Genomic DNA, 23160 nt, shown 5'->3' with positions numbered 1-23160 from the left:
TATTCAATTTCATGTGGGCCACAAGATTTAGTCCTACAATTGAGATCAACTAAGACTTTAAAAAAATTTAAACTGGTTCTTTTTTGTGTACCCGGAGTAATTATTTTTATTTTGCTTGATAGTAGCATTTTTTTTTATTGGCTGGGGACATTATTCAACAATACATTATTCAGCAACAATAATTATTGGGGACATTATTCAACAATAGTTTTTCACTTCCAATGTAGTTTTTTCAAAAAAATACGTGAAAATTCTTTTTTAATCGACTTTTTGATTAATGAATTTTTAGAAAAAAATTCAATTAAGTTTTTAATCGAGAATGTGTTTCAAGTAAATAATATCAAATATAAAAATGACGAACGAAAGAAGAATGCCCTAGTCAAATATGTCTAATAGCCAACACTGATTACATTTGCTAACATAAGTTCTTAACTATCAGATGTTGACGTCAATCAGACTCACAACTAAATATTGTCACAACTCAAAGAAAAATATAAAATATTTTATGTCTTTATAAATAGTAAGAACTAGGTACAAGTCTGCAGTTTTTTCTTTTCTTGCAGATAATATCATGCTGCGGAACGGAGGAGTAAACCGAACTATTTTCTGTATTCTTCCGCCGTGAAACTCACTTCCTATTTTCCCCATGTGCCGGCGAAGTTTCTTTTATTTCGACTTCTCTGTTTGCAAACGTCTAACCCAAAATAGCCTATCTCGTCAATCGAAGGTAAGTTGTCTCTATATTTATACTAGGAAAATAAAAATAGAGATTTGATTTAACTAATGGGGAATAAAAGGGTTGATATCTATTTTTATATTTTTACACCTTCGAAATAGATTTTTGTCGTCTGTTTTTAAAGAAGAAATTATCGTTTGCGGGATAAACCGAAAAACCATGTGTTCGTTGGCGGTTTGTTTTGAAGTTTCGTTTTGGCAGGTGTTTATGTTCTATGACAGCGATCAAACATGTATTAAGATTTTGTTCTTTTTTTACTTATTTCAGTGTCTTTTGTTTGCATTAATTTTTTAATTTGAGTTATTTTTTTTTACATATATTATTAGGTTCATTTAAAATTTTTAGAATTTGATTATTTCTATAATTAAATCAAACGTATTTCGATTTCTAATAAAAAGTATGAAATTAATATAATCTAATACTTTGTGTAAATATACAAGTTCATCGTTTATATTATGTTAGAATTTTTTTATTCTCATATATGTTTTTACTTTTTTAGTAAAAATTGAAGGACCTAAAAGTATAAACTAAACTAAATATTTTCATAAGTAAAAAATAGAATAATAAATAAAAGATATCGAAAATTCAGCTGATTAGTGAATAATATTTTTTTTATAATTTTTATTATTATTTTATTAATTATTTTTCTTATAATTACTCTTTTATTTTTTTATGATTTTATTTTCATTTCTATTATTAATTTTTATCATTATTAGTCTATTTTTTGCTATATTTGAATATGATCAACTGACTGAGCCTTTAAAACACAATTTTTAATACGATAAGTTAATGAAAAAGATAAATAATATGAAACCTGATTTATTATTTCTAAATACAATAAAAAAAATTATAATCGGTAAAGTTATAAAAATGTTTCTTTAACATAAAAGAAATTGTTTTGTGTGTGTATTATTAGAAGAGTTTTTATATATTTTACACTTTATAAATTCCTTAAACATAATTTTTTCATGCACTCATTAGAAACTTTGAGAATGTTACAATATCAGTATTACCTAGATTAAGAGCATCAATTATATTTAAAATTGATGAAGTGAAATTATTCTAAAAAAGAAAGAAGAAAAAACTGCTGTGTTAATTTAACATATTTTGTTGCATTCCAAGCATTATTTTTTTCTTAAGTAATACGTATTATTAGCAAAAAACAGTATGTTCTTACTCTTTTAAAAGTTGAAAACTGCGTTTATCTTTTTCATCTTATTTTTATGGATCTGTATTTCCTAAGAACCGTGAAAATTAACTAGAAATATTTTTTATTTTTAAAGATTTTAATACAATTTTTAAAGTATGTAATGAAAGTGCTCAGTTTTTGAAAAATTTCGATAAAAATGTTCAGATTTATATCTCGCAGCATTTTATCTTTCACATTCTTATTTTTCTTTTATATTTAATTCCTTTTTTTTCAACATTGACATCATCTCAAGCGTGAGCTGAAAAAAAGATCACGAAAGAGTTAAATTTTTCGACAACAGTTGATAATTAGCAATAATTTAAAGCAAAAAAGTGAAAAAAATTGCGAAAACAACTCTTGAAATTTAATAACTTTCGAAACAGTTAGAGTTTCGATAATAATTCATGAATTCAAGTTACCAGTTCAACACGTCAAATTTCAACTTCGTAATTGCATTTCTACAAACTGCACAAAGGCTCATAGGATTTTTTTTTTATTTCAAAATTAGCAGTTAATATTTGACGAGCTAAAAATCAAATGTTAATTTGTTTTATTCCATAGTTTCTCTTGTACAGTTTTCTACAAACTTTCGTAATTTCAAGTATCTAAGTTTTACAACATAACTAAATGTAATATTAAGCTAACTCCCCCCCCCCCAAAAAAAAACGGTAGTGGAAGCTTTTCTAGTTTTTTAATGTAGACAAAAACAATGCTTTTTATATCCTCAATTTTTTTTCTGCTTAATGTTCAATGTCATATTTTTCCGTATTAAAAAAAAAATCAAAAGGGTAGTTTTTTGTTTTGATTAAGATCGGGGAACTCTGTTTTTCCGTTTTATTGTTATAAAAATATTGTTATATATTATATTGTAATAAAAAAATTAAAATATTTGTTTCAAAAACCACTTTTTATTTTGTTAATAACAAAAGTAATAAAAAATATATTTTTTGGAGTTTTTTTAATATTTAAATCTATGACAATTAACATTATGTGCGAAAAAAGTCAAGAAACTTTGTTTTAGTCCCATAAAGTAAATCTTGGCTCATTTTGGCTAAAAATCACTTTTTATTTCTTCATGGCTAAAAACACAAAAATCACCATATTGAATATCTTGTATGAAGAAAATTTAAGCTTAACATTATGAGAAAAATTTGATATAAGGAAAGTTTGTTTTTGTGCAATAAAAAAAATCTCATTAAAAAAAAACCCGGTTTTTATTTTTTTAATGACCAAATACAAAAAGAAAAGAAAAACACGCTCAATAATTTTTTAATGTTGAAAAGTATGAGAAACAAAATAAAGTAGAGAAAATTTTTACTTTTCTGTAAAAAAATTCTTAAATTTCGTGAAAGAAATATTTGTCCATAAAATTTGCTTTAATCAAAGCTTTTAAAAGTAAAAATATTATACAAATATTTTCAGCATTTTAATAATTTAATTACATATATTCATCATTAATAATATCTATATTTATCTATCTATCTATCTATCTATCTATCTATATCTATATGTATATATATATATATATATAATTTTTTACATGCGAGCCACTATCTGTAGTTACTCCATTTTCTTAAATTGAGCCAAACTTCAAAATGGTCACTCAATCGTTGTTTTGTTTCGAAAGTTCATGTTTTGTATCAAGAACTTTTCTATAAATAATTTTCATGAAAATCTGTGACGAGATTGTTTTTATTTCCTTCGGTTTTTCCTGTAATTAACCAGTACTGTGTGTCTGTTGGCCGTTGATTTAAAATTCCTGAAATATGTCTAAAATTGCATGTGTATGTCAGGTAAATTTCTAGAAACATAATTCAGAAAACATAAGTTTTCTGTAAATTTTGAAACCAAAGCATTTTTTGAATGACATAAATATTTAAATTATATAGTCTGGATAACTATTATTCTAGAAGTCTAGATTAAGCAAACGTAAATTCCAGGTCTGACAATCTACTAAGATTTATGCACACTTAATTTAAGTCAATGTGAGGAAAATTAGGTATAAAAACTTTTCTTGTGTATTTGAACAGCGAATAATATTATTGCAAATGTACCATAATATTTTGAGGAAAAATAAATAAGCAAATTTTAAAAGAATTAAAATGATTTTGAAAATTTTAGAACATTTATGTTGCTGACATAAATTTTAAAGTTTTTCATTCATTGTTTTCAGTCACATGAATCTATTGCTTATCTCATTGTTTTTGATGTATTCTCATTAGGTTGTCAGAATGATTCATGATATTTAATAGATAACTGCTTTCATGGCATGGAAGAGGGTTTTTTTTTGATTTTTAGAAAGTATTAAATGGTTTTGGATAAATTTCAACATTTCATTGCTCTTTTTTATTGCACATCTTCTGTTTTAAAGTAAGTGATTTGTATTGATTTGTATTTTTCAACGAATTTCTTTAAAAAATTGTTTAAGAATTGTTATATATATATATATATATATATATATATATATATATATATATATATATATATATATATATATATATATATATATATATATATATATATATATATATACACACAAATTAACATGAAAAACATGAATAAAATAAAAAACTAAATGGTAGAGAAGCAAGAATGGTAAAAGCAGATAGTCGTTATCAAGACACATCTATTGCTATAAATGCGATATTTCTGAATAAGGAATAATTATCCTAAAATAAAAATTATTCTTTATATGTGTCGATATCGCAAAAAACCTTATGTTGTAAAAAATCATGAAATAAAAGAAAAATGTAAACAGAAATCAAACTTACCGGCGTGAATTAAAACGCGGTTTAGGTTTAAAAGTACAATAATAAAACAGTTAACAAAAATCGCAAAGATGTAAAATATTGGAAGTTGTGCTTGTAGCTTGAATCGAATAAAATAAAATTAAAAAAATATATTTGATCGAAGAAGAAGAAAAAATTTTTTTAGGTAAAATATATATATATATATATATATATATATATATATATATATATATATATATATATATATATATATATATATATATATATATATATATATATATATATATATATTTTTCTTTTCTTAATTAATCCTTTTTTTAACGATCAACAATTTTCATCGGCTTGATAAAAACACGATAATCGTTTTTTGATGAATACGATTTAAAACAGTTTATATTGAAAATAAATCATTTTTAATTAAAAGGAAGTGAACAATCAAGCTCAAAATATTATACTGCTTGACCCATATATGCAGTAAAGTTTAACAAAAAGTATGACAAAATATTAGCAACCAGTAAACGCATAAAAGAAATTACTTTTTCAGATAATGTTTGAAGGAAATCTGAGTATTTAAAATAGCTTGCGAAGTTATTAAAAAAAAAAAATTTTAAATTTCTGGAACATTATTTTTCAACTACATGTTAAAATTCAATAAACTGTAATCTAGTTAAGTTTCAGTGAAGATTATTTTCCCAAAATCTGAAAATTATCTAGACAAGTTTTAAAGAGAATATTTAATAACATTACTTCTCATATATGAAAAAATAGTTTGCCATAAAGTAATTAAAAATCATAAATATATTTTCAAAGCAAAATATTACGCGTTTATAAATAATAAGAGTTATTTAATTAAATTGTTCATAATTTTCGAAGAACATTATAATTCATGAATATTTTAAAAATAAATATAAGAACGATTTTAAAAACTTTTAAGCTTTAACTCTCATTAATGTATTAATGTAATAAAATTATTTAAGAAAGCCTCAATTAAAAGTTACCTGGAATACTTTATTGCATTTTATACTCTTTAAAGCATAATATTATGCAGATTAATTAAATATAATGTTTTTAAAGATAAATACTGGATTAGTAAGCTGATAAAAATTTGTCAAAGTTGGTGCAAGAAAAATAATTAAGATTAAAATATTTAACCATGGAATTTACTGAAATGAGAACGCAGAAGTTCTATTAATATATAATCATTCAATAATCACTAACTGGACAAAACTGACTTATTCGTAAGAAGTAAAATTAACCGGGGTTTATATTGTGTGTTATGTGCTTATTTTAACCAAAACCAATGCATCTGAAATCGACTTCTTAGACGAAAGATATGAATCTTCGCTCATTTAAAGGAATTATTTTAAGAGTTTTTCGTGGTAACAATTGTTATATTTCAGTCGATAATATTTGATCAAAGCACATTTATTGATAAAACAGTCCTTACGAATTATGTAAAACCATAGCTATTCTGTTGTATTATTTTAAAAGTTATAAATTGCAATTGTCCTTTCACCCATTTATCTTCATTGTTGTGTAACAAATTTCATTTAAAAGATCTGTCAACGTACGTGTATATGTTACCAAATACAGTTAATTCTTTACGAAAAGAAATAGGTTTAAAAACAAATATGAAAGAAAATATTTTCCCCATCATATTTCTGGAAAATTGAAAAAAAAAATCCCAAAATTAACGATCCTTAACATGTGCTACGCTTATTGCAGTGAACCCACATAGCTTCATACCAATTAGAAAATAAAAACTCATTAATTATCTTAATTTATTTCAGACAGTTTGCACTGAATCCAGACGAATAAATGCTTATTCCAACTAATCATATTAATGGTGCATTTCAACATGCCTAAGAAGGGTTGACTAGTTTAAACCAATGTTATTAAAACCTTTGTTTAGGGCATTTTTGTCTTTCTTTTCTTTAAATCTTTTTAATAACTCAAGTTTCTAATGTTTCTATAAACAATTTTAGTTTGAATTTAACGAAATAAAACATGTTTCTCAATTTTTTTTTAATTTTGAGTTTAATTTCTAATGATAATCTAAACTTTAAATTAACATAAATATGTAATTTTTAAATATTGACTTTTAAATAATAATAATTCTAATGTTTTTAAATACTAAGTACAATTGCGTTCCAATAAAAATATCTACATAAAATAAATTAAAGCGAGGAAATTTAGATGAAGTCATAATGACTCTGAAAATGCTTAAAATAATAGAATATCACCAATTCTACAAGGAGAAAACTTAAATTCAGAACTACTAGAATACTGTAAAATATATCGTGTTTCCGGCTTTTGGGGGCACCAAATACTCGGTAATTTTTACCGAAGCGTTTTGTTAATGATTTTGGTAGAATTAGCAATAAAATGTGGTTTAATAATATGTAATAAAATTTGATAAATGTGGTATGATTTGGTCGAAGAGAATGGCATTAAATCAATTTATCCGGTTCAATTTACTTATCAGATTTGCATTTTTTACTAAATGTGTGGAAATAATAACCATAATTTTGAAAACCTAAATTTCGACTTCGTTACCATATAAACGGAAAAATTACCAAATGAATGGTTTAAATAGTATTTTAGTTATATTAACCAGATTGTATTTTGGTTATATTAACCAGATTGTATTTTGGTTATATTAACCAGAATTGTGTTTTTTTTTATTCTTTATTTTTACCAGAAATGTCATTACCATACAGAACGGTGATTTTACCAGAATTTTTTCTCAGTACGATTTTTTCTTTCAAAATTAGCTATCGAAACTATGTAATTATTGAAAGAGTTACGACCAAAAGTTTCTCTAACTTTATATTATCTTCTACTTCATAATGATACATTATACTTAATACAGTCAAAAGTATAAATGGGAATGATATGCTTTTCATAATTTTATTTTTCAGTTTAATTTCAGATATTTTCCTTTTTACCAGTGTAAACATATTTGCATTTTATGAATGCAGTTTGTTTTTATTCATTGCTCTTACTAATATTTTCCAAATACATTTTTCTACCAAAAAAAAAAACATTAAAAATTCATTTTTAGATTATTTTAACGTTTAACGTTTTTTATTAATTATTTAATACTGCATTATGTCGATTTGGATAAAGTTATATTTAAAGCTTTTATCTGATGAAGTAAATGACAAATTTATTCTTTATTTTCCAACCGTTTAAATTAAAACATATATTTTCTGTTTCATATGTTTATATTTATGCATCCAATTTTTTCCTTCATCCTTCTATTATTTTCAAATATTTTTTAATTAAAAAAATATCTTGCCTTAAATATCTCATTCTCACGGTATTTTAAAATTTGCATTGATTCAATAGACGAAAAATCAGAAATGTTTATTTTATAACTATTAATTTATATTTGTGCTGTAAATTGTTTACACCTAAATAATGACATAATTGTAAATAATGCTGATATGATATTTTATATTTATTGCAATAAGGAAGATGAACAAATTTTTACATGCTCTACTAAAAGAACATTTAGATATTAAAGGTTTTTTTCATGTTTAGTGGATTTGTAAAGTTATCTATATTCTTATTTAAAATCCTCAGTTATTATATTTTTTTTTAGCACGTTATGGAACAAAAGTCAGTACTTTTGAGTATTTTTACTGAAAATATTAATTAGATTATAATACTATTTAAATACTACTATTAAAACTATTAGAAAATAATTAAAAAAGATGACTCTGTGAAATACTTTTTAATTTAATAATCTTTAATTTCGGACTTTAAATATTATTTAATCATTTGCTTTAAATAAACCAAAAAACTGTGTTTTAAGCAAAGAAAAAAAACCAGATTTTTTTCATTATTAAGCCCAAGCCGAACCAGTCTGATTGGATGATTCTTCTCACATTTCTTAACTTATCACAAAACATATACATGTTAATGTGGGGTGAATGTATTAAGCCTAAAAAATTACTGGCAAATTCGAAAATACATTAGAAAATAATTATTTTTTGCATTAGCCTGGCACATTGAAGAACGTCACCGACATGAAATGAGTTTATGACATAAACTAGGATAATGACTCGATGTTCACCAATTTTTTGTCTTTTATAGAAGTATTTCGTCAAAACTACTTTGAAGTCCGAACCGCAAAGAACCATATCTTTACAAATATTCATCAGACGAGGAAAATTCAAATCGGAACTATTTTTGATGGTTCATATAATAATCAACCGCAAGTTAAAAGCATTTTATAAGAAAAATCCCGTTAAAGCTCGAAATAAAATTAAAAAAACTTTCAGAAATATTTTTTTTTCAAAAAATAATACTAATTATAATTTAAATCGTTCTTTAAAAAATGTTTCTGTTTATAAAAATGGAACGTTTAAGCTTTACTTAGGCATGGTGTCCGGTAATAGACTGAACGTTAAGATACAGTTCCCAGTAGTCAAGCATCACTGGCAGCTGTCAGTGAGCGGATGGGTGACCACTTTAATCAGCCCATGAGGGGACCGAGAGGAGTGGTATCGGTCCTCATCAAACTGTCAACCGTTAAGGGCTAAACTTCACTCGAAGATCCTCAGGCTATCAAAACGAAGAAGCCATCTCCTCTGCACAGAATCAAAATTGTGATAACAAGTCTTTGGATCCCGAAGTCCAACTCCTGACTGTTGCTAATAGCCCATTGTGCAGCTCTAGTTTGACGTAAATAAAGTACTACTGTAACTACTACGGTTTAGGCATTATATAAAATGCTTTTAAAGAATATTAATAGATTGTAGATATGACTGCAGATAACTAAAGAACTTAATTTTGGCGAAAACTGCAAATAGGTGTCTATAAGTATACTTATTTTAAATTGTAAGTAAATATCGACAAATCAAGTAAGATAAAGCTATAAAGCCTACGCACATTTTTATGCCATTTATGTTACTGATGGTTTATTTTTTCATTTATCGAAACAAGAAAATCGATCCTTGTGGTTTACATTTCCACCTGCCATTTGAAGTACCTCAAATATTATTCTTACCCTCGAAAATAATCCATTTTGTAATACAATATTAATATATTGAAGTCCTCGTTTTCCTGCAAAAATAAAGAATGTTTTATTAATATTCCAGTATTATTTGCAATAAAAAAATGTTTTTTTTTTATAATATAAATATTGACTTATTTTATATTATTTACACTTAACATTTGTTTTTCTGTAACTATTACAAATATGTATTTGCTTGCTTAAAGAATGGTTTTATTTGCTTGTAGGAAAAAGGTTTTTATTTGTTTTTAGAAAAATACTATAAAAAGTTCTTTTATCTAGCTTTAAAATAATAGATTTACTTCTATATTCCTTTTCGGGAAAATAAGTTAATAGCTACTTGTCAGCAAACATTGATAAGATTTGCCAGCAAATATAAATAAGCTACATTGATAAGGTTTGCTTTCTAGTAGAGTTTATATTTGAAAAACTAATTTTTAATATTTAGTGAAAAACTGAGCAATTCAATCCTACTTACGAATTTAATAAAGAAATTTAAAAAAAAACACATTAAATTTATTGATAACTGTTATCTTCACTACATAACAGATTAAACTTTTTTCCACTGAAAAAGTTTTATTAAAGGCAAGCTACTTACGTCTGTCTCTATTACTTAATGTGCGGTCGGAGTTAGAGAATATATGAGTATAGTTTTAATTTTACAGAAGTGTGATATATTTGTCATTTGATATTCTTATCAAATTTTGGGAAAAAATAAATACAGATACATAAAATACATACGTTTTTGAGTGCCAAAATACTTTGGTAACATCACTTGATTTCTTAGATAAAATGGTTTAATAATGGAATTACTTTTACCTTTTTAATTTTCAAATAAAAGCAATTCATAATTAGCTATATGTTTCCGTGTTAAACTGCTCTATGGTGCTGCCATCTAATGAAAGTATCGCGGTAGTGAATGAAAGTGTCGTACTTTAATCATCTAGATTCTAGGGTCACAAACTGGGGAGTGCAGGACATTGGAAACTTTTCAGGTGTTGAAGGGAATGGAGGAAGGTTGGGAGTCAAGCCCCCGTTCAGTCGGTCACTAGATTGACAGATTTGCCCTCTAATATGTACCTCACTGCAACCAACTAAGTGGCTTCATTAGGTGGGCCTAGGTGGCGCGGTGAAAATCTGGTTGCTTAACCGTATTAAGTGAAAGCAGTTAATAAACGGTTTTTCTAACACTTAAAAGTTTGAATATCATCTTACTTATGGTTATTTGACTGTATTGTTTGAATATGGCAAAAGAGCAAGTAAATAAATAGTTATTTAACCTTTTTTTCTGAGAAATTTTTAACAGTGTATTAGAGGCTATCCATATGTATTTCTATCACTTCAATGGGAGCTTAGGACTGATATTAGACAAAGTTTTATATTAATAAGATTTTGACAGATTTTCCCCCCTAGATATCGATATCAAATTTTATAGGGAAATAAATGCAAACACATAAAATAATTATATCAGTTGAAGATAATATAGTTTTTATATCAGTATGGTTACTGAAAGTTTTTAAAATAATTATATCGGTTACTTCAATATGCCTGTAGCTGAGTAGTAGTGCTTCGCACTCCCGTGCTTAAGGTCCGAGGCTCTATCTTTGGTCCGGGCAAGGTTGACTCAGCCTTTAATCCCTTCAGTGGGTTGATAAAATGAGCAACAGGCGTGATTTGGGACTAAAATCTGGAGGTCCCGCACTCGTCTGACCACCCAACGGAAACATCTGCTCTTGCACTCTAAAGTCCAAGGTCGCAGTAGGCTTTGGCTCTCCATGGGAACTGAATTTAATTTAGTTAAACACAGGTACATAAGAAATGTACATGTTTTAATGTTAATACTTAAAATATTATTTGATTTATTAAACAAAATGACTTTAATTTAAATAAGATAACACCATATAGGTTAAGTTGAAATAAAATGAAAGGACCCTATAATATGAGCACTTCGGTTGTTTGTGAGAATATTTAAGCGGAGAGGTTTAGGGAATATGTTTGGGACACTATTTCGATCAAATTCCTTTTTTTTCACTTTAATAACAATATAAGAAAAACTTGTTGTAGAAAGTCGATTTACTACACGGTAGAAACGCCACAGGGCTGTAAATTAAAATTCCAGCAAAATTAAAATATTAAAAGCAGATTTGTCAAATTTTTAAAAAAATCAATTAACATATCTTTTATATTAGTCATGCATATTTTATAAAGCTTTTTCGAAAATATACTCGCTTACTTTTAAGCTACAGATTTTTCAATATTTAGCTTATAATACATTTTCACAAAGAACGTATTCTACTCTAAGAATGTTATCAGAAATGTATCAAAAATTTTCTTTCACTTCCTTTTTTATTAAATTATTTACTGTGAAACAATATTCGCACATTTCGGTACTGCGTGCAAGTAAATAGTGTAAAATGCAATAATTCCTTTCGGGTCTATTGTAAACATCTTTTTTTCACAATCTAGACAAGTGTATTCTTCCTTTTACATTATACTGAAGTGCCAAGATGGTAATTTATGGAACCCATTTCATTCACGAAAACGTTAGCATTGGCATAGAAATGGTCGCTCATGACGTAATCCGTGTAGTTGCTTTTAAATGCATTTCCCAAATCAGCACCTTCCTTGCAAAAGTTGGAAACGTGCCGTGTTTAATAGATGGATTTTAGTGACTTAAGGCTTCAGCGAGCTCATATTTTGCATACTTCTACTGCATATTATTAGTTATATATCATTTTCTTCCTTTTCCAACAAAAATTTGTTATGTCACAATGTAAATTGTATCACAATGTAACCATTGTGAATGTATTTTGTTCTTGAAATACTCGTTATATTTAATTTTATTCATTGAAAATCTAATTTGGAGTTGTAATAAAACCTAATTTGAAAGCCTACAGCTTTTTAAATTGTTTTTTCTCATTTTACGTTCTTCTTATTGTATGTTTATTTCATGTCTATGTTTTGTGCTCTTTATTCATGTGGAGTGTACGGTAAACGACACCATTAATATATATTTTTCTAATTCTTGTCAAAATTGAAGTGTAGAAAGTGTCCAGCTAAGTGGTGGCAAATTAATATTGAGAATTCGTAATCTGATCAAACTCACGATCGTAATGTGTTGAATCATTAGCAAAAAAAAAAAAAAAAAAAAAAAAGGAAGAGAAAAAAAAAAAACAGTACTAAAAATACCTAAACTTGTTTGGCCGTTACAGAAAACAGAGAAGCCCTAAGATTTTAATTTGTGGAGCTCGTTTCATTTTATTTTTTAACTGTCATGTAACAGCTGACCCCATTTCGAGTTTACCAGTACCAATGTTCAATTCCACAGCCTTGTAATTTTGAACCCAGTCCAGAAGATAACTCCGGGATGAAGCATTGGGAGGCACTTGTCTTCATGACTTTTGATGAAACTAACCCGCATTTGCTGTGCATGGAGTTGAACAGTTGACCCAATTCTGAGTTTACGACTATCAATGCTTAATTTTGCAGCCTTTCAACTTTGAGTCCAACCCAGAAGACAAGAGAATACCTGAATCAAGCATTTGGCTAAACTAGTCTTTGAGGAACACTTTTTTTGTTTGAACTAACCAGCATTTGAGTTATATGGCGAGGAAAACCACAAAAAAAACCCATGGTTAACCTGACGGGTAGGGGACTCTAACTCATGATCCGTCTACCACTAAGAATATTTTACGTCACTGTGATCAGTGCAACCCGGGTTCGGAATTCGAATCGACCATTCATCGATGGGATTCGAACAAGGTTCGCCTCATTGGAAGGCGAGAGCTCTATCCCCTGAGCCACCACGGCTCGAACCCGTTTAATTTTATCTTTTATAACCGTCATTGAACAACTGACCCAATTTTTGGGTTTATGACAACTAAAGTTCAACTACGTAGCTTTGTAATTTTTAACCCAATCCAGAAGACAAGGGAGCTCCTGAATCAAGCATTGAGAGAAATTTCGAGGAGGTTTTTTTATGGAACTAATCAGCATTTGCGTTTCATGGTGAAGAAAACCACGAAAATTTCCCAAAGATAGCCTGACGACAAGGGGAATCTAACCCATGATCCGTCTACCATTGAGGATATTTTACGTCAGCACTGTGGTCGGTGTGAGTCGGGTGCGGAATTTGAATCAACCAGCCGTCGCCTGGTTTCGAAACCGTTCACCTCATTGGGAGGTGAGTGCTCTATCCTCTGAACCACCACTGCTCGAACCCACTTAGTTTATTTTATAACCGTCGCTCAAGAGCCGATTTAATTTTGAGTTTACGACTACCAATGTTCAACTCCGTAGTCATGTAATTTTGAACCCAATCCAGATGACAAGGAAATTATTTTAGCAATACCCCCAGAGGAATGATATGCTATGGGAACATGGAGGACTTTGTGACCCGACAGATTTCGCTAGCACCAGTCACCATTTACTACACGGGGAGTCTTTGACCGGCGAGGACTGAACCCACGACCTCTTGGACATGGGTCCAGTGCCCTACAAACCAGGCTTTCCCGGCTTCGAACACGTTTAATAAATGAAAACGGCAACATTGACACAGAAATGGTCGCTCACGACGTAATTTGTTCAGTTACTACTTTTAAATGTATTTTCCAACTCAACCCCATTTTTCTTTTCTTCCAAGGAAAAAAAGAAAGAAAAAGTACCATGTTTATTAGATGGATTTTGTGACTTACGGCTTCGGAGAGTTCATATTGCATGTTCAATTGTGCAAGATTTATACTGTCCCTTTCCTATCTGGTTGGGTACTATCATTCGTTTTATTTCAATTCATTCTTTATAGAAGGAAATTCTGCACCAAATAAGCCTTTTTCATTTTTATAATAATATCTCCATTGGAATTGAATCAGAAATAAATACGCAGAATACACTGAAGAAAAAATTATGTTCAAAACTACCAGAATATGGAAAAATTTACAGCTCTATGGGAGCTACAGAAAGCACGGTTAATTTTTACCGAAGCGATAATTTCTTCGAAAGAATTAACTATAAGATATTGCTTTATAATCTGTGTTAAAATTTGGTAAATGAGAGAAAATGTGATAATTTTATCATGATACCTTAGATCATGACCTCTAGTCAGTTAAATTTATTTTTCAGTTTTGTATTTTTACTTAATATGTGGTAAAAAGGACTGCAATTTTAAAATCTAGAAATTCTGGTAAACCGTTACCATGTGAATGAGTTAAATAACACATATAGTTTTTTTTTACCAGAATTATATTTAACTAAAAATGTCTTCACCATACAATATGTTAAGTTTACCAAAATTTTTTTCCGTGTACCATGTTTTTTAAAGTGTTATCTTTAAATCTTTCTCAGTATTATTCGAGGAACAAAGCTATTGAGTGTAGAATTGAAAACTTTACAGTTCAATTAAAGTTTATTATCAATGTTGCACGACAGTTTTCTTATTTGTTTTTATCCAAATTTATTCCTTATCTACCATCCAGCTCTTGAGTATAATCTCTAAATGTGTTCTGAAGATTAACTATTAATAAGCTTAGTATCCGTCAGATCATCCTCAGAGAGATGTTATCAGATGGTTCAATAGCTGCTTAAAATATCTTAGAAACTGTCATCTTTGTTATAATGATTTTAATACTCAAAACATATGCTTGCATTAAATTATGTGATTATATGATTTTAGCTGTTAAAAATATTTGAACATTTAAAAAAAATATCTTATTAACTTTTTTTATGGGATAATAACTTTTGGGAAAAAACTATATAGTTTCAGAAATATTTTTGAAATATTACCTAATAAATGAATTACTTTGTTTGACGAGGAAATAATTTTGCGATGTTAGTTGCAACATTTCAACATTGGTTGAAGAAAGGTATTGTTTTAGTGACTTAAAAAAAAACGTTCCTGAGATTTATGAAAAGTTTTTGTTCTCCTTTCTTACAACATTTGTTTATTTATCTCTAAAGTAATTTCCACGTTTTGTACTGTACGAGAAGTTAAAGTACTTAATTTATTAAAGTATCATATCCTTTGCTTTTTTTTAGTCAAAAATAAAGATTTTATTTTATTTTATAATCTAAAACAAAAGAATATCCTAAACTAAGATCCTAAAGAATATCATTAAATTTTTTTTTGTTAAGTTAAATCTTTTTCGTATGCAATCAGTGTCAGTATATTATCCCGTTCTAGAAAAAAAAATTAAAAAGGAAGTAACTATGAAAATCTATTTATTTAAAGAATAATTTACACTTTCTCATTAAAAATTTTCATGGAAAAATTATCACTTTATAAATTTAAATGAAAAGCAATATTTAACATAAATGTAAAATTTAAAATCCAGTCGATTTTTCTACCACGCTGGCGTAAATGTTTAAAAATAAAACTTAGCTTAGAGTGTAGAGCACTAAAGCTGTGGTTAAAGAGCTTCAAAAACGCAATTAAACTTTCACTGAATCATGAACAATTTTTATTTAAAATAAAATAATGGTAATAGTGTTACTATAATAATAGCAATATTAAATAATGGAGAGAAAAAAATATTTATTCATATTAATATCATATGTTGGTAAGCGTTTATATACTTTTTTTAAAACTTGAGTTTACAGGTGTCAGAATGAATTAATTTTAAATAATAAAGCATGGTTTTGGCAACCATCTGAAAAAAGTAACATTTTCGATTTAAAAAACGCAACATTTTCGAGAAATTTTTCTATTTAATATTAATTTTAAAATTACAGTAAACATCTTCTATGCCAGAGGATATCCATTTCTAAAATATTAGCCAGACAAAAATTATTGCTCGTCTCTATTTTCACGAAAAATATAAACAATTTTCAGAACATAAACAGATGCAGTATATTAGGAATTTTTGGTAATGTAGAAACTGAAAAACTGAAACACGTTTATAGATAATAAAAAAAAAGAAAAAAAAACAATAAAAAAAATACTGATAATAATTTCATTGTTTCCAGTTATCCACTTATCAGTAAAACGGGTTCAAATACAAAAATATCAGAAATATAATATATCAGAAATATCCCCTGATATATTTTGAACATATGATGAACATATAGGCATATTGATATACATCGAAGAGCCATTACATTATGACCACCCTGCTAATAAGACGTAGGATCACCTTTAGCCCTCAAAACTGCAAGCACCCGCCGTGGCATTGATTCCACAAGGTGCTGATAGGTAGTCTGAGGTATCTGGTACCAAGCGCTCACCAACTGGTCCTGCAATTCCCTCACATTGCGAGGGGGTAGCGTGGCAGCACGAATTTGGTTTTCCAAGTAGGACCACAAACGCTCTATTGGATAAAGGTCAGGTGAATTTGGGGGCCAAGACATGACTTGAGAGTCACTGGAATGTTCCTCGAACCAATCCATGACGATTCGACCCTTATGACATAGTGCATTATCCTGTTGGTAATCACCATCCCCTGCAGAAGAAACTGTTGCCATGAATGGGTGAACCTGGTCTGCAACTATGTTCAAGTATCTTACAGGCGTCAGAGATTGTTCTACGAGGATTATGGGTCCGAATGTGCCCCATGAAAACATTGTTCCTGGGTGAGAAACCATGAAAACCTGGGCGAGCCCATTGCAATAGATGGAGGGTGGTCATAATGTAATGGCTCTTCTGTGTATATTGAACATATTGACGTAAAAATGAATTTTATTTGAATAGAAAAACATGGAATTTTGGTAATCTTTTGAAAACAGTAATGGCATTGATACGAGGAAGACTTAGTTTACTAAGAATTATGTTTTTAGAGATCTAATAGAAAATATTAGAATGAAAATAGTCTAAGATAACGTAAATGCAAAAACAAAAAAAAAAAACACGCATTTTTAATGCGTAGGAAATTTATTATTTAATTTCTTCGAATAGAATATAAATCTCGCTTTGTTGTTGGCTTTACGATTCTTAGAAAATTCAACTCAAATTCATCATGCATATATTTGTCGCTTAAAATATGACGCGTTCTTCCTAAATTTTCAAAGCCTTTCTTCCAAAGAAGCACTTACAGAGGTATTTTTAATGTTTTCTGTCAAATGATTCTTCTTAAAACAAAAGGATTGTATCTCACTTTGATAGATGTCCTCATAGCAATTTTAATAATTTTTCCTGTTTTGTGTCAAATAATATCATTTAAACGGAAATAAAATTTCGTTCCTTTCACCTAATTTTATTTTGTTTTGAATATGTATTGTTTTGTTGTGGTAATAATTAAACATCCTCAGTGCAATTTTGAAGGAAATTGTTCTTTTAAGTGGCGAATGGATATTTCCATATGAAATTTATATTCACACAAATATTAAAATATAAATGTTAATTAGATGCTCACAATTACTGTACACGTTTTAAATTACACAGCCAAATAAACAACACATTTCGTTAGACTTCAAGATAAAAATTTTAAAAACCGACCCTCTTCAAATCGGAGAATACAGAATTTAAGGAATTGTTGCTTTAATAACCACTAGAATAGAAGCAGGAGGAAGAAAAACACTGAAAATCTATAAACAATTATTAAATCTATAAATAAAATTCTAAAATCAGACTGAGGACGCGTATAATCAGAAAAAAATTTGCATCACTAATTGATTTCAGGTAATCTCAATTTATGCATATTTAGAGAATTATTATAAAAAATGTAATCAGATAAGCAGTAAAATTAAAATTTAAATTATTTAAACATAGTTTTAACCATTTAATAAAAAAAATGAAATGAATGCAAGGGTTTGCTTTTTTTTATTGAATACTTACACGATACTATTAATAAGCTCGTTCTTTCTCACAAAGTATTCGATGGTGAAACAATAAAAATCTTAATAAAGTAAATGCTTTCACTTTTATATAAGATTTAGTAAAATTCAAAAGGTTATTTTTAGTAAAAATTACCTAAAGACCCAAATCTGAATTAAATTATATGTGCTAATTATCCAAGCTAACAATCGCACAAAATGATCATGTAAGAGATGGTTATGCAATTTGTATACTTTATCATACTCAAATCACTGTGAACAAAATCATCAGATAATTACCAATATATCTACCTTCTCCCCTTTTCTACCTAAAAATAAGATAATAACAATTTCAGATTCAATTTCAATGTTTACGTTGATTACTTCGTAAATTCGTAATTTATCTATAAGAGTGCATACCGTATTAAAACATATGTAATAACTAACTGAAATCCAGATCATAAATGTAGTTATTAGATATAATAATGCAAAACAACTCGTGTTTTCCAAGAAAGGAAAAGAAAGCTTTTAGAACTTCTATTAATAAAATATTTTCATTATTGATTGAACCTATCAGATAATAAATAGTAAAATATTTCGTCTTTAAACAGATTTTTATAAATAATAATCTTAGTAAAAAAATGTGAAAGTTGTATTATTTATAAATTACTCATATGATTACTATTTTTTTTTCTTGTAAGTTTAAATTTTGAAACTTTTTTTGCCTTTAAGTTGAATTCCAAGAAAGGCTGTATTAAGAAAATCTTTTGATATTATTAAATTTTAAAATTTATTACATCCTATTATCTAAAAGTGTTTAACCAATTTTTATTTGCAAAGTTGCGTAAAATTATTTCAATCATATATGAATTAATTTAATTTCATCGCAATTAATTAATTAATTTAAAAAAGATTAAACGAGTATTATCATTATTTTTTTCCAATTTTAATTAATAGTATAACATTATTGAATGTTTAGATAACTAAAAAGTTTATATCATTTTAAGGTTTCATTTTTAACCATTGTAGCTTTTATTAAAAAAAAGAGGTTCGTGTTTTAGTTTTGAAATTATACGTAAATTTTGCTCGATAAAACTAATTATAAAAGTAGAAATAGTTTACTATATTTTTAGAAGTTTCTGAAAATTAAATTTTTTCCAGGTGAAAAATCCGAAGTATTTCATAGAAAAATATTCGTCAAGTCAACGGAATTTTTATATTCGTTTGATGCTGAGGGATTATATGTGAAAACAATTTTATTTTTATCTTTTAATTTAAAGATTGATTATTTAAAAAAAAATAAGTTTCGACGAAAAAAATAGAAAAGATACCTTGAGGAAATCAACTCAGAAATTTTAGATCATCTTTTTCATTTCATTTACGTTATATTCTTCATAAGTATGAAGTGTTTTTTTAAATGGTAATTTTCAAATCTAATTTGAAAGTGATTTAAAAATTAGGAAAGGAATTTCTCTAATTACCACCTCTTTTACTGTTTTTTTAATGCTTATAAAAGATTTTTCTAAAGCAGAATTGCTTACTTTTTTATTGTAACTCTTTTGAATTTGGAGAAGTTTAACGGTATCCTCAAGAACACACATTTATAAAAGTATGTAATATGTTAGAAATATAAAGGGAGATAATATAATAATAACTAACGAAGCTATTTTATATATATATATATATATATATATATATATATATATATATATATATATATATATATATATATATATATATATATATATATATATATATATATATATATATATATATATATATATATATATATATATATATATATATATTTATATATATATATTATCTATATATTATCTACTCTTTGCTTACTTTCGTTTTCTTTTTGTTTCCGTTTTTAGTTCGTCTTCTAATTTCGTGTGTTTAGGGCATTGCTCTTTGAGCCTAATTTTTGGATTTCAGCAGCAATAATAATTTGGCTCCAGCTAAAAATCAATTCAAAACGAGTAAATCCTGTTTTTGTTTTTTTTTACTTTTTTTTTAAAATAATTGTTTTAATTATCAAACTTTTTAATTACAAACTTTAAATTTTCCTGTATTATATTATTACCTTGCGCACATCCATTTTCTGGCCCACCCAAGGTAACTAACAAATTAGACGCGCTTCAGTTTTGCAGGAAGAACGTGCCATAAGATATCACTTTATTTATGCTTCTGTTTTCATATATTGTAATCTGGCAATCTTATTACGAAAATATTATAAATCATTCTTGAAAGATTCCGGTACGCGTAAGTTCATTTAATTCGCTCCTCACTATGTAGATTTCCTTTCGTGTACTGTTCTCTATTCTTTAAATTTTTTTCCGTACATATTTTTTACTTAATGTGTTCCAATTTCGTTTAAATTTTTTTGAGTGCTCCTCACACTGTTGTATTGATATATTTTGCTTTGGCTATATTAATACAATATTAGAAAGCACTCCTTTTGCGGATATAATCGTGTGAGCTGATAAAGAGAGTATATCTTTTCTTAGTTTTGTTTTCCAAATTTTAATTAAATTTTTTTTTTAAGGTATTAAAAATAATGTTTTTTAAATTCTTTTAAAAAATTATTGTTAATAATTTTTTTCTCTTGTCATTATTTTTTTCCATATTTTCTCAATTTTTTAGCTTATTTTATGAGTTCTATATACTTGCAGCTTATGCGCAGTTAATAAAACTTATTAATTATTTTCGTTTTTCTCTTTGTTTTTTTTGTGCTATATATATATATATATATATATATATATATATATATATATATATATATATATATATATATATATATATATATATATATATATATATATATATATATATATATATATATATATATATTTTAATTTAAGAAATTTGTAAATAAAACCTCGCGAAGGAAAAAAATATGAAAATCAAATCCTAAATAAATACTATTTCGAAGCCCGCGTTGTTAAAGATAAGAATGAATATCGAAAACTGATTTTGTCAAATTTACTATTTATTTATTTTTTTATTTCTTTGATTACATCAAAATTTAATTAAATGAGTTTAATTGGGATAGTGACTCATAGATAAAGTAGCTCTGTTCTAGATAAAAAGTGTTGTTTCTGCACTAGTAAAAGTGCAGCCTGCAAAATAAGTTCTTTTATTGAGCACTACTTTGTGTGCCACTGTTGAGTTAAATGGGTAATTTATAGGGTAAAATTGGCATAAACGAGTGAATAAATATCGCTTAACCTCTGTCGTCAATGGAATTTCCAAGCCATTGAAATTAGTTCTAGGTCAAATTAATTAGCCACTTTGTTCATATAATAAATACTCCTCAAATAATAAATGACAATTCAATGTTCACAGGAAATGACAAAGTGAATTTCTCTTTTCAATCAGCTAGTTATTCGAACGTTATATGATTATCAATTACTTTTGTTTTCCTGATAGTTCAAGAGCTAATGTAACTCAATTTACAAGTTGTTAGAGTAGATTTCAAAGGTGTTACGTGGAAATGATAACTTATTATGAAGGTTAAATAAAAGATGCTGTCTTTGCAACGCTTCTAAGTCTATTTAACTAACTATTCGAGGTTACAATGAAAATACATTTTGATACACTTTTTTTATGCAAAATTATTCTTGGATCTAATATTACAGCTCGAGAAATGTTAGGTATTCTAGAAATTTATTAAATAAATTAATGTCTCACTTAACTACTGTTACTTACTAAACCACTGAAATCTGTGCAGTTAAAAAATTTTATATAATAACTTTACACAAGAATTAAAATAAATAAAAAATTTAAATGTATCTGTTGTAAGCTAATGGTAAAATTCAGCACTTCACAAATGTCGTCGATATTTTGCAATGCACCAGGGTTAGGGGAAATGTCCCCGATTTTAATTATCTGCCTGACATTTTTTAGGCTCATCACAACCATGCTATATTCTTTTATGTTAATTAGAATGAGTACGAAGAAATACTCAAGTAGACTGAATTTTTTTAACATTTATGGTAGTAAATCTTTAATAAGACTATTTTAAATACGAATTTACTACTCTGAACTTTTTGAAAACTTTCTGAAACAAAACTGACTAAATAATCGGTGAATGATATATTTCCTAATAGATCCAAAAATATGTGGACTCACGGTAACAAGCCTAAAATAGGTCGGGCTGATACTACAGACTGTTCCAATCAGCCTGACATATTGCAAAACGACGGTGGCTGTTTAAAAAGAGCCAATTAACTTGCAACAAATTAATCTACAAGACTCAATTAACCCTTGATATATCATCAGATATAATCATAAATCTAATTTCACAATCTTTTTTTATATAGAATGCAAGATATATTTTTTCTGAAAGCTTAAATTTATTTACTTAACCATTACAACAGTTTAAAGTTACTTAAGTGTAGTCATTTGAATGACATGTCTCCGGGCAATGGTTTAAAAATTGCCTCCATTTATTTTTCGATAATAAATTGTAATACATATTATGTTTTAAACTGCGTGTTTCTTGATCTATCATTTTGAGTTTTGAAAAAAAATAATACGTATCTGCCGGATAAATAAATAACAGATCGCTTTTCCTTTATATTTTGGATTTGGACGTGCACACGAAGACTATTATTCGTATAACTCTCCTTGGCTAAAAATCTTCTGTCCTACAAAGGATAAAAGGATTAATGTCCCACAAAGGATAAAAGGATTAACTGGTTCACTTTAAATATTC

At 27.2% G+C, this 23160-nt stretch overlaps 1 long non-coding RNA gene across 1 annotated transcript in view; it reads left to right on the top strand.

Annotated features, from left to right (window-relative positions):
* Positions 1 to 511: 511 nt before the first annotated feature.
* LOC147801809 (uncharacterized) overlaps positions 512 to 23160 on the top strand; it is a 148472-nt gene continuing 125823 nt past the window's right edge. The window contains exon 1 of the long non-coding RNA XR_015430451.1: positions 512 to 727. This is a non-coding gene — a long non-coding RNA (uncharacterized LOC147801809). The remainder of the gene's footprint in view (positions 728 to 23160) is intronic.

This window comes from Parasteatoda tepidariorum, chromosome 11, assembly GCF_982258835.1.
Source record: "Parasteatoda tepidariorum strain Cologne lab strain chromosome 11, Ptep-v5.0, whole genome shotgun sequence".
NCBI classification, from domain to species: domain Eukaryota; kingdom Metazoa; phylum Arthropoda; class Arachnida; order Araneae; family Theridiidae; genus Parasteatoda; species Parasteatoda tepidariorum.
Note: the sequence above shows the minus strand (reverse complement) of the source record. Positions and strands in the feature narration are given on the sequence as shown.